Source organism: Lepus europaeus, chromosome 11 (assembly GCF_033115175.1).
Source record: "Lepus europaeus isolate LE1 chromosome 11, mLepTim1.pri, whole genome shotgun sequence".
NCBI classification, from domain to species: Eukaryota; Metazoa; Chordata; class Mammalia; order Lagomorpha; family Leporidae; genus Lepus; species Lepus europaeus.
This window is the reverse complement of record NC_084837.1, coordinates 85,851,474-85,863,673: the sequence shown is the minus strand read 5'-3', so window position 1 is coordinate 85,863,673 and position 12,200 is coordinate 85,851,474. Positions and strand designations below refer to the sequence as shown.

Below are 12,200 nucleotides of genomic sequence, written 5' to 3'. Positions count from 1 at the left end.
TCTCCAGGCAGGTGGCACGCTGTCATCCTGAGGCTTCTCTCCCTTTTGGTCTTGGGAACTCCTCCCATCTCTCTCCTGTGATCAGGTGGGAAACTCGGTGTGACAGAAGGCGCCTGGTTTTTAGCTCTTCAGTGCTGAGCACATTCTTGTCCTTCCCGGTACCCATCCAGGTCTTGCCGACTCAGCACAAGGGGATTTACTGGAAGCCAAGCAGGGCTCGGAATCCGTGAGAGGCTGTAGCAGCAGGAACCAAAGGGATCACAGAGGTTGGAGCGGTCATCTGTCCTGGGTGCCTCAGTGGCTTCCGACCCCCACTGTGGACACTTTGGCATTACCTGCTTGGGGTTCAAGTGCAGGACAGAAACATACGGATGGCCAAGCTAAGTCTCATGTCCTGGGAGAGAGGGTATTTTCTCCCTTCTACTCTGGTAGTGGGAGATGATGTGTTACATCCACTTACACCCTAACATGGCCTCCATAGCTGTTTCTTCCCAAATAGGAAGAGGGGGATTGGAAATTAGACAGCCAAAATAAATACAAATGCCTGTAATATGCTTTGATTATTGGTTTCCCCACCTAATCAATAAAATAATAAAAAGGGGGCTGGCGCTGTGGTGCAGTGGGTTAAAGCCCCAGCCTGCAGTGCCAGCATCCCATATGGGTGCTGGTTAGAGTCCTGGCTGCTCCACTTCTGATCCAGCTCCCTGCTAATAAGCCTGGGAAAGCAGCAGAGGATGGCTCAAGTCCTTGTGCCCCTGCACTCATGTGAGATACCCAGAAGAAGCTTCTGGCTCTTGGCTTCAGATCGGCTCAGTTCCAGCTATTGCGGCCATTTAGGGAGTGAATCAGCAGATGGGAGACCTCTGTCTCTCTGTTTCTGCCTCTCTCTGTAACTCTTTTTTCTTTTTCTTTTCTTTTCTTTTTTTTGACAGGCAGAGTGGACAGTGAGAGAGACAGAGAGAAAGGTCTTCCTTTTCTGTTGGTTCACCCTCCAATGGCTGCTACGGCCAGCGCACCGCGCTGATTCGAAGCCAGGAGCCAGGTGCTTCTCTTGGTCTCCCATGCGGGTGCAGGGCCCAAGCACTTGGGCCATCCTCCACTGCCTTCCCGGGCCACAGCAGAGAGCTGGACTGGAAGAGGGGCAACCGGGACAGAATCTGGCAGGACTAGAACCCGGTGAGCCGAGGCGCCGGCCAGTAACTCTGTCTTTCAAATACATAAAATAAATCTTTAAAAAAACATGAAAAGGCATCCCATTCACAATAGCCACCAAAAACACAAATATTTAGAAATAAATTTAACCAAAAAAAAAAAAAAAAAAACCAAACCAAAAACAACGTTGGTCCAAAAAAGCATTCAACTTGAGGATTAAAGCAGAAAATTAGAAAACAGCAAGATTCTCGACTCATGATGAATTCTCTATAGATGCTGATTTGCGGCAGGTGTTTGGTGCAGTGGTTCCAATGCCATTTGGATGCCTGCATCCCATATCAGAGTATCTGGGTTCGAGTCTCAGTCCAGCTTCTGATCCAGCTTTTTGCTAATGCACACCCTAGGAGGAATGGCTCAAGTTCTTGGGTCTGTGCACCCAGGTGGGAGACTTGGATTCAGTTCCTGGCTTTAGCCTGGCCTGGTGTAACTGTTGCAGACACTTGGGGGAGTAAACCAGCATGTGGAAGAGCTCTCTCTCTATTTGGGGAGTAAACCAGCAGATGGAAGTCCTTTCTCTCTCTTCCCCCCCTTCCTCTCCCTCTCCTTCTCCCTCTCCCCCCGCCTCAAATAAATTAAGAAAAAATTTTAATGTAGATTTCATCTGGGTGGAGGCCTAAAAGTATTCTAAGTGGATGGAGTGATGCAAGCCAAGTCCGAGAGGCCAGAACATTTCGGGAAGGGAAGGGGCTGGGGAAGTCTGGGGCCCCTCAGCCTGGGAAGCAGGTCTGGCGGGGTAGAGCAGGCCCTACGGACGGCTGGGCTGGGCCTTCTGTGCATTTGTTTTTCTGGGTCCAGCTGTTCATCACCAGGTCAGGACCTGGCTTAGCCGGTGAGTCACCATGCAGACCAGGGAGGGCAGAGCAGGACCCCCCCGCACCCGGAGTGGGGAGGGTCAGCCTGCACAGAGGTCAGGGGTCAGTGGAAGGAGCGGCCAGGTATGGCCCTGCAGTTTCTCATCAGGGAACTCAGTCCTACCCATTCTTCCCCTGTGGGTCCAGCAAAGACCACATCCCTGGCCAGTGTGGGAAGGAGTGCTAGGAGCAAGGGACCACTGGCAAACACAGGCAGGTGAAATGCCATCCTGACTCTGCAGTTAGGATCCTGTGCTGTGGCTGGGAGGTCTGGGACGGTTCCTCTGTGCTGACAGGCCTCCCCGCTCCCTGCTTCTTGTTCCATGCGAGGCACACAGCACCCAGCCCCGGGCTCCTGCCAGCCACTGGCCTGGCCCCACAGCACGCAGGCTTCCGGGGTGCATCCCCAGGATCTCCCCTCTGCTTGACCCCCAGTTCCTGAAGGCCAGGACTAGTGCTTCCTGTCTCTCAGAGCCCAACCCCTCCACGGTCTGGACACCAGGAGAGGTTTGAAGAATGAACCAGGCTGCAGAGCCTGGGATAGACCAAGGGGAAGAGTTTCAGAGACAGAGGCAGGAGCGACGTGGCTGGGGAGAGAGGGCACAGGGCCAGGCTGGCTTAGAGAAGGGAAGTGTCTGTCTTAGGAGGAAGCTGCCGCTTGTGTCTATGCTTTCTCAAACATCTGGCCCAGTGTTTGTCAGTCTGGGAGCAAGGTGTAATTATTCCCATTCTACAGATGAGGCCATGGAGGTTCCAAAAAGAAAGTGACTTACCCAGATACCACTGGGCAGGAAGAGGCAGGCCTGATTCCTGAGCCTAAGGAATAGGTGGGTAGAGTTTGTAGTCCTAAAGGTGGCCATAGTTTGGGCTCCTAGCCAACCACCACGTCATGCACTGTGTCACCAGCCACTGCCCCAGATAAAAGGCAATGGCGTGTGCCTGGTCCTAAACCCACAGTGTGACTCTGTGCTGGCTCGGGCGGGAGCCGGGCAGTAAATGACAAGCAATGTCATATGCCCGGCCCTTTACATGTATGGCTGCTCTCACCTCTCGAGGCCCCTCCTGGCATTGGGCCTCCACTTCCCCCTACCCCAGCGCGTCTAGCCCCAGGAGCTGCTGTTGAATGTTTGCTGAGTGAATGAGTGTACACCCATGCCCAGGAAATCCCCATCGTCCAGGGCTATAGGGCGAGACAGGGCCTCCCACCCCCCAGCTTCTTCCCCACTGCCTGGTGCCTATGGTGGGATTCAAGAGATTCTTGAAGTCTCAAGATTCAAGGAGCTGCAGGAGCCAGGGGACCTCCTGGGAGAGGGGGAAGCAGGAAGGACTGCCAGGCCTGCTCCACGCCCTGACCCTGCCTGGCTGGGTGTGGGAGAGCAGAGGGCACAGGGCAGGGTGGGCAGGGCGGAGAAGGGCTGAGAAGCCAGGCCATGAGGCTATCCATGGGAGAATGCTTCCTGCCTGCCTCCCACCCAGGGGGCCCGCCAGCCTGGAAGGGATCCCCTGGCCTGATCTGATAACCCAAGAAAGGAGTGCACACTGGGCCCACTGACTCAGAGCCTGCATTCCAGGCTGCAGTTGGCACTTACTAAGAATCTGCTCTGGGCCAGGCTGGGGTGCAAAGGTGAGCAAGATCCACTTCCTCTCTCAGGCAGCTCATGCCTGACGCTGATCTGAGTCTTCCACACATATTGATAACTGAGTGCTCACAATAACCCATGGCATACTTGCTATTGTTAGCTCCATCTGAGCTGTGGGGCTCACGAGGCCCAGAGAGATCAAGTGGCCCGCCCTGCAGCACAGTAAGTTCTGTGCTGGGATCCACACTCAGGCTGCCTGGCGTCAGAGTCCCCACATTGAGCCCTTACACTGCATTTTTTAAAAATTCTTTTTATTGGAGCTGGTGCTGTGGTGTAGTGGGTTAAGCTGCTATCTGCAGTGCCAGTATCCCATACGGGTGCTGGTGGTGTCCCAGATGTTCTACTTCTGATCCAGCTTCCTGCGAATGTGCCTGGGAATACAGCAGAAGATGACCCAAGCACTTGGGTCCTTGCACCTATGTGGGAGACCTGGAAGAAGCTCCTGGCTTTGGCCTAGCCTAGTCCTGGTTGTTGTGGCCATTTGGAGAGTGAAGCAGCAGACAGAAGATCTCTCTCCCTCTCTGTAACTCTGCCTTTCAAATAAGTGAATCTTTTAAAAATTATTTTTATTCATTTTTTTGAAAGGCAGACACACACACACACACACAGATCTTCCATCCTATGTGTCACTCCCCAAATGTCCCCAGAGCCAGGGCTGGGTCAGGCTGAAGCCAGGAGGCCAGAACTCCAACTAAGTCTCCTGCATGGGTGACAGGGACCCAAGTACCTGAGCCATGACCTGCTGCCTCCCAGGGTGCCCGTTACCAGGACGTTGGATGGGAGTGGAGTGGGGACTTGAACCCATGCTCTCTGATATGGGCTGTGGGCATCCCACATGGTGAATTAATCACTGCACCAAACGCCTGCCCCATACTATGTGTCTACACTAACCCTGGGTCAGGCATCCTGGCCATCACAGGCATCATCTTAATCTTTGCCACACCTCCTTATCAGGAGGTTGTCGGACTTTGTAAAGTCTCCTGGCTCCACCGCAGGCATTAGAGTTATCGCCAGTGTCGCTGCCTTTTGTAGCCCACCAGGGTTATCTCTTTAACCTGGGTTTGCATTGGTGTCCCGTGGAAGCTTCCAGATCTTCTGACTTCCTGTCCCACAGTTGCATGGAGTACCTTATGCTAAGTGGGTGGTCAGCCGGGTTTGCAGTTGGGTGGGCCGACGGAAGATGCTTTAGTTACCCTGGGTTGGTGACATGAACAAAACAGGCCTCAACCAATGCCTGGGAATCACCTGGGGAGTTCTGACAACTGCTGGTGACCAGGCCACACCCCCGGGAGTTCTGATGTGCTTGAAGCAGGGTGCGGTTGGAGCAGGGGGAATTTTATTTTTTATTTATTTTTTAAAAGATTTATTTATTTATTTGAAAGGTTGAGTTACAGAGAGGCAGAGAGAGAGAGAACTCTTCCACCTGCTCGTTCACTCCCCAGATGTGCTGATCCGAAGCCAGGAGCTTCTTCTGGGTCTCCCACACAGCAGGGCCCTGAGGACTTGGGTCATCTTCTACTGCTTTCCCAGGCCATAGCAGAGAGCTGGATCGGAAGTGGAGCAGCTGGGACATGAACTGGTGCCCATGTGGGATTCCAACACTGCAGGCAGTGGCTTTACCCAGTAAGCCACAGCGCCGGCCTGGGGAATTTTAGAACAACTCTATGGTGATTCTGATGTGTAGCCAGGGATGGAATCTCCCTCATTTACATGTCTTTAGAAATCTTGGAAGTTTCCATTAAGAACGGGGAGAAAGAGCTTGGACTTAAAGAGATGGGCAGCCAAGATTCACATCACAGCTTGACCACTGGGCAAGTCAGCTTGCCCAGGCCTCACCTAACTCAGCTGTGAAAGGCAGGGATCATAGCATCAGTCAGGAAGCGAAGCCCTGGGAAGGCACATGCTAGAAGAAAATGATTCATGGCAGTTGTTACAAATTCATCCACCCAACCCGTGGTTACTGAGCATCTACTAAGTGTCAGGCACCTGGGTGTCTTTGGGGGACAACAAGGCAGCTTCGGTCCCTTACCTTTACACCGCAGTAATTCAATTTAACTCACTTTCATTGGGTTGGGATATCAAGCACTGTATGGGTTCAAAGATAGACAAGACATTGTCCTTGCCCTTGAAGAAAAGAGAAGTGGGCAGTAATTGCAACTGAAATAGAGGAAGGAGAAAGGAGAGAGAAGTGCGAATCAAGAGTTGTTGGGGTTCAGAGGAGAGACATTTAGAGGGCAGGAGAGGGAAGTTTCCATGGAAGACATGAGACCGCAGAGGGCCCTTGGAGGACAGATGGGGTTTTGTAGAATGGACAAGGGGAGTGATGGTGGGAACAGCTCAAACAAAAGCTCGGAGGCCGGAACGGGCAGTGCTGCAGCCCGGGAGGAGAGCTGAATGTGCAGGTTCAGAGGGAAAAGGCTGTGCACATAGGTTGCAGCCATGGAAGCCAGGTGAGGCATGGGGACTCTAAGTGGCCGGCCACAGCTACCGTGCGGGGCCTGGGGCTTAGCTGCATAACTCGGAGCTCCTGATGCCCGGACCTTCCTGGGCTGTGTTCCAGAGTAGACGTCTTTGTTGCCACGGTCCTTGGGGTCCCGAACCTCTGCCCGCCACTCTCTTGTTTCTGTGCTGGGTACTCAGAGCCCTGTAATCACCCTTAGGGGAGGGTCTGACGCACTCACCATCCCGGGTAGCATGCATCTCTCCATAGGAGCTTCCTGGGCAGCTGCAGGTACAGTGCAAAGCACCAGAATTTGGAGGAAGCCTGGTTCTTTTTTTTTTTTTTTAATTTATTTTATTTATTTGAAAGGCAGAGTTAGAGAGAGAGGTAGAGACAGAGAGAGAGGTCTTCCATCGGCTGGTTCACTCCCCAGATGGCCACAGCGGTGGGAGCTGCGCCGATCTGAAGCCAGGAGCCAGGAGCTTCTTCTAGGTCTCCCATGCGGGTGCAGGGGCCCAAAGACTTGGGCCATCTTCCACTGCATTCTCAGGCCATAGCAGAGAGCTGGATTGGAAGTAGAGCAGCCGGGACTAGAACCGGTGCTCATATGGCATACCGGCGCTTCAGGCCAGGGCTTTAACCCACCGCGTCACAGCGCCGGCACGGAAGCCTGATTGCATCCCACCACCTGTGAGACTTTGGCATCACTGACTTCTTTCTCTCTCCTTCTCTCTCCGATTCCTCATCTGGAGAATGACCAGTGGGGTTGATGGACAGCGACCCTTTCAGCTGCAATGTTCTCTGACTAATTTGCCAGGTGCCAAGGTCAACAATGTCACTTTTGATTCGTGGGAGGGGACACTGCTGCTAAAGCCCAGGTATAAAGCGCGAGTCTCAGAGGGAAAGAGACAGAGTGGCTCCCGGTGGGGCACTGTCAGCTGGGCCCAGCCTGGGATTCTGCACAGCACCGGGAGCTGCATCTCTGAGTGAGTTCTCCTCCAGATGACTGCAGCCTGCAGCCATTCAAGCCACCCCCAGCCTCTGCAGTCTTCCCAGTTAAAGTCATCATGGAGCAGAGAGAGAGGCCACACACACCATGCTTTGTCTGAATTCCTGGCTCCCAGCATGTGCGCACAGATTTGTGCCATCAAGGCTGGGACAGTTACTTAGCCATAGATAAGCAGAAATGGTGGTAGTGGGTGGTGTTTGGGCTTGGTTTGAGGAGGAGGAGGAGGGGTCTCCCCGAGCTGGTGAAACCCCTCCAGTGGGTCCGCCTCCCACTCACCTCTGATGGTGGATGTTGCTCTGTGTGGTTTGGCGCTCTCAGGAGAGGGACTCAGGGACTGAGCCCTCCTGGGATGCTGGGATCGTCCTGCCAAGTCTGTCCCCTGCACAGTTCAGCCGGGGCCAGTGTCCATCTGTCCTCGGTGTCCAAAAGGCAGAGGCAGCAGAGGCTGCACACCTGGGAGACCTCCCCCGGTGCCGTGTTGCCCTCCCCGCCATCAGCTTGGCGGGAGAGAGCTCCACGAGCTCCAAGCGGGTGTCTCTCACTTTACCGATGAACACAGCGCCACGACCACGACCACGCACCGGAGGTGGCAGACTGGGGCTTTGCACCAGGTGGAAGGAGCCTGGCTGGATCTGTTGTTCCCTGGGGTGGCCGGGTGGGTGACTCCGGGATGGGAGCTCCGGCGAGGCTCTGCTTTTCTGTGCCCCAAACAGTAAGGGGGCATCGGTCTGGCTCCCCTTCCTTCCTCCCATCGCCCCCTCCGTACTCATTCCTGTTTTCCTCCGGCATGGTCCGGCAGGAGGAAGAGAGCAGGAGTCCTCTCCCAGGTCCTTGATTAGGGATGGCTTCCTGGTGATAGGGGAGTTACAATCCGCCAACAGCGCCAGGGCTTGCACCCTGCAGTGTGTCTTGGGTCTGGGGCTCCCAGGGGGATCTGTGCGGTGTCAGGAAATATCCTGGCCCGGAGGAAGGAAGCGGTCTGTTTCCTGATGGGATTTCCGCCCACACACACGGGGTATGGAGGGCAGGGGGATAGGGTCTCGCCACTGGCTCTCATCCCTTCTCCCAGGAGTCTAAGTTGCTCGGCTCCACCAGGCTGGGAGGCTCTCGGCCCTCACCCCGGGGCTATCCGCAGGGGGCTCCCAGCAGGGGGCGCCTCGAGCCCCGGGCCGGGCCGGGGCCAACCGGAGCGCCTCCAGCCGGCGCCTGGGACTGGACCGGCCGCTCCGCCCCCTGGCTCCTGCGCGGCTCCACTGACCGGCGCCGGGCGCGCAGCAGAGAGCGGAGCTGCGCACCGCGCACCCCTGGCCGGCTGCGGCTGCCGCAGCGCAACCTCCCGCTGTAAGTAGTGCGCGCGTGCGGGCTCGACGGGCTGGACGGGGCGCGCTGCCCGACTGCAGCGGCTCAGGGGATACCGAGGCTGGCGGGGCACGGAGCTCCGGGGCGCTCTCTTGTGGCTCCCGGACCCGCCGACCCCGGGTATGGCCGGCCGTGACCATGGACACTGTGGCCGGCCCCCGGACGCGGGATCTGCCCGCTGTTACCCTCGGGCGCTCTTGGGAGCCTGGCACTTTGACCCGGGAGACGGGAAGGGGCGGCGGGCAGAGGTCTGGCACCCGAGGAGAGCATGGGAGACAAACATCCATGGAGGCAGGCCCCCCTTGAAGGGGCAGAAGTCTCTCCAGCTGTGGCGCCTCTCTGCACCCCCGCTCCCCGCTGGCGCCACGAGGTGATGCCAGGGGGGTGCCCAGTCGCAGCGCGCCTTCTGGGTGGCTTGGTCCCCGCCTGCGGGAGCCCTGGTCCCCGGGGCAGAGCGAGAGTGCGCGGGGGCAGCCGGCAGGCCTTGATGCAGGCCAGGGTTGAAGGGCTCGGGAGGACGCTGTGGACAACCGGCTGCGACTCGGGACAGGCACCGTCTCCCTAACCCTCGCTGTAACTCTGCAAGGTGGAAATGAGTCCTCCCGCCTGGCCCAGGAGAAGAGGAGGCGGGGAGAGGGTGTTCACTGGAGGAGAGAGGACGCTTAGCTGGTGGGCGCAGTCAGGTGGGGGCACAGCGTCTGACAACCGCTCTCCAGAACGCCTCGCCGGGTCGCTGGGGGCTGCTGCCTTCTGGCGCTGTTTCCTGGCTGCCTTTGTGGAGGGTATTATTGCTGGGCGAGTCCTGTGGGCTGAGGACCATGGGCACCTTGTCCTCGTCACAGATACTTTCCCCCAAATCACCCCTCTCCAAGATGTGTTTTTGCATTCGACGTGTCGCCCACCGGTAGCTCAGCGGCTTGCCGGGAGGCTGGGGTGGGGATGCCCCGGGCTGTGCAGATGTGGGTGGACGTGTGCTGTGCTGGGACAGGTGTCTTGTGGGCAGGAACTGAGACCTGAACTGCCCCCGGCTACCTCCCTAGGCCTCTGTGGGTTAGATGTGGGGGGAGCAAGTCGGCTGCTGGGTGGAGCTGGACCGTTCTGAGCAAGAGAAGTTTTTCTCACGGCCGCTCAGCCAGGGGGCTGCCTTCCTTGGAGCCCAGCGTCCTCATCAGGGATTGTGCTGGGTGGGAGTCTGGAGCGTCCCCACCTGCTTCCCCAGCCCCCCAGTCTGCTGGCAGCTACCCAGAGCCCCAGTGGGATGATTGCTAAAGGATGTGTGTGGCCCTGGACCTGTTTCTCTCCCTCACGATGGGTGACCAGTTCCCTCTGGTGACCTCCCGGCCTGGACACCTCCTCCAGGCTGTCTGTCAGGAACTTGCTGATGTCCTAACCCGGGTTGCCCTAGGAGGAGTGGGGGTGACTCTCAATGTAAACTTGGAGGAGCAGCTGGAGGGGCCAGCCCTGTGGCTGTAGGTGAGACCTTTCCCTTGTGTGGGCCTCGGTATCCTCCTTTTGTAAAATGAGTGGGTTAGACCTGACAGCAACATTAATTTTTTTTTTAACTTATTTATTTGAAGGACAGAGACACATAGAGAGAGGGAGAGACAGAGAGATATTGATCTTCCATTTGCTGGCTCACTCTCCAAATGGCCACATGGCTGGGGCTGGGCCAGGCTGGAGCCAGGAGCTTAGGGACCCAAGCACTTGGGCTGTCTTTGGCTGCTTTCCCAGGTGCCTTAGCAGGGAACTGGATTGGAAGTGGAGCAGCTGGCCTGAGACACCAGTGGTTTTCAAACTCTTGTTTCACATGAATTCCTTACCCAGAGCCCTGGCACACTGTATGGGTGCCGTGGAGCTGCTGTGGCTCCGTCTCACCGTGGCGGTTCCTGAGGCAGAGTCTAAAAATCCCTGTGTGGAGGCTCTGTGTGGCCCCGTTCTGTGGGGTGCTAAGACATTTGTGTTAAGCCCTGAGGGGTTGCCCAGTATTGGGGTTGGGGCTGGGACTGTGAATGCCAAGGACTCCATCATCCTAGAGATGACTGAGGCCGATGGCCAGAGGGTTAGCTGTGTGCTTCCCTCTGCCGTGTGGTCCCAGCTCTTTAGGGCCACAAAGGAGAGCATCCCTCTGGGTCCTTCCCCGGGGACTGGCTGGTGGCCATAATTTCCTTTTTTTTTTTTTTAAAGATTTATTTTATTTATTTGAAAGAGAGAGGTAGAGCCAGAGAGAGAGAGAGAGAGAGAGATCCTCCATCCGCTGGCTCACTCCCAAATGACACAATGGCCAGAGCAGAGCCAAAGCCAGAAGCTTCTTCTGGGCCTCCCAAGTGGGTACAGGGGCCCAAGGACTTGGACCATCTTCCACCGCTTTCCCAGGCCATAGCAGAGAGCTGGATTAGAAGTGGAGCAGCAGAGACTCAAACCGGCGCCCATGTGGGATGCTGGTGCTGCAGGCTGGGGACCTACCCTGCTGCATCACAGCACAGGCCCCCCATAATTCCTTTTCAGGGTTTGTCCCCCTTATCTTCTTGTTTCTAAGCTGCTCAAGTGCATGTTCATCTTGGGAGAAGGGTTAGGAAGGGGCATTAAGCTGTTGTCAGGTGCTGCACCTGATGAGGTAACTGGGCAGCTTGAGAAAGACCAGGGCACGAAATTCAAGTCAGTGGGGCTGGCACTGTGATGTAGTCAATAAAGCTGCTGTGTGAAGCATAGCATCCCACATGGGCACCAGTTCAAGTCCCAGCTGCTCCACTTCTGATCCAGCTCCCTTCTGATGGCCTGAACATAGCAGAAGAAGATGGCTCAAGTGCTTGGGCCCCTGCGCCCACATGGGAGATGCAGATGAAGCTCCTGGCTCCTGGCTTCAGCCCAGCCCTGCCTCGGGCCACTGTGGCCATCTGGGAAGTGAGCCAGTAGACGAAAAATCTCTCTGTCTCTCCCTCCTTCTCTGTAACACTTTCAAATAATAACTAAATCTTAAAAAAATCCAAGTCCATCTACATTTATGCTTACCTGCTGCATAGTAGCTCCTGCAAGGGTCCGGAGGTGAGGGCGGCACAACCCTTGCCCTCATTCACTGAGACTGTCAGGGCAGTGTTTAAAGGCTTTCAACCGTGTTACCTCATAGAGTAGCTTTGGTCTCATTTTTCAACTATGTAAATTTATTTTATTTTAATTTTTAAAAATATTTATTTGTTTTAAAGGCTGCTGCCTATAATGCTTTATAGAGGGGACACACACACACACACACAGATCGATCTTCCATTCCATCTGCTGATTCACTCCTCCAGTGGCCACAACTACCAGGGTTGGGCCAGGCTGGAGCCAGGAGCCTGGAACTCCATCCAGGTCTCCCACGTGGGAGACCACCCTCTGCTGCTTTCCCAGGAGCTGGATTGGAGGCGGAGCAGATAGGACTCCAACCATTGCCTGATTTGGGGTGCCAGCCTGGCAACCAGAGTAACTCCCTGTACCCCAGCTCCAGCATCCTGACTATGTACAATGCTGATTGCAGACGGAATGTACTTCCTCTCATGTCCATATTACCACCACCCACCCAGATAAGGAGCAACACTGCCAGCACCCAGGAGCCTCCTCCCATCTCTTCCAGCCACACTCTGCCCCCCTCCCTTCCACTATCTTGGGTCCAAGTGTCATACACTAACTTTGCTCAAATACAACCACACAGTCTT

The 12,200-nt window shown here is 55.8% G+C and overlaps 1 protein-coding gene across 2 annotated transcripts in view; it reads left to right on the top strand.

The window, feature by feature from the left end:
* The window catches only part of DAPK2 (death associated protein kinase 2), a 144,503-nt gene that overhangs the window by 13,172 nt on the left and 119,131 nt on the right, over positions 1–12,200 (top strand). Inside the window, exon 1 of one of the 2 annotated variants that reach the window (XM_062204796.1) lies at positions 8,427–8,493. The exons of the other annotated variant lie outside the window; for it this stretch is intronic. The gene's annotated coding sequence lies outside the window, so the exon portion shown is untranslated. Of the gene's footprint in view, positions 1–8,426; positions 8,494–12,200 lie in introns of those variants that run through there. 2 annotated transcript variants of the gene reach the window in all.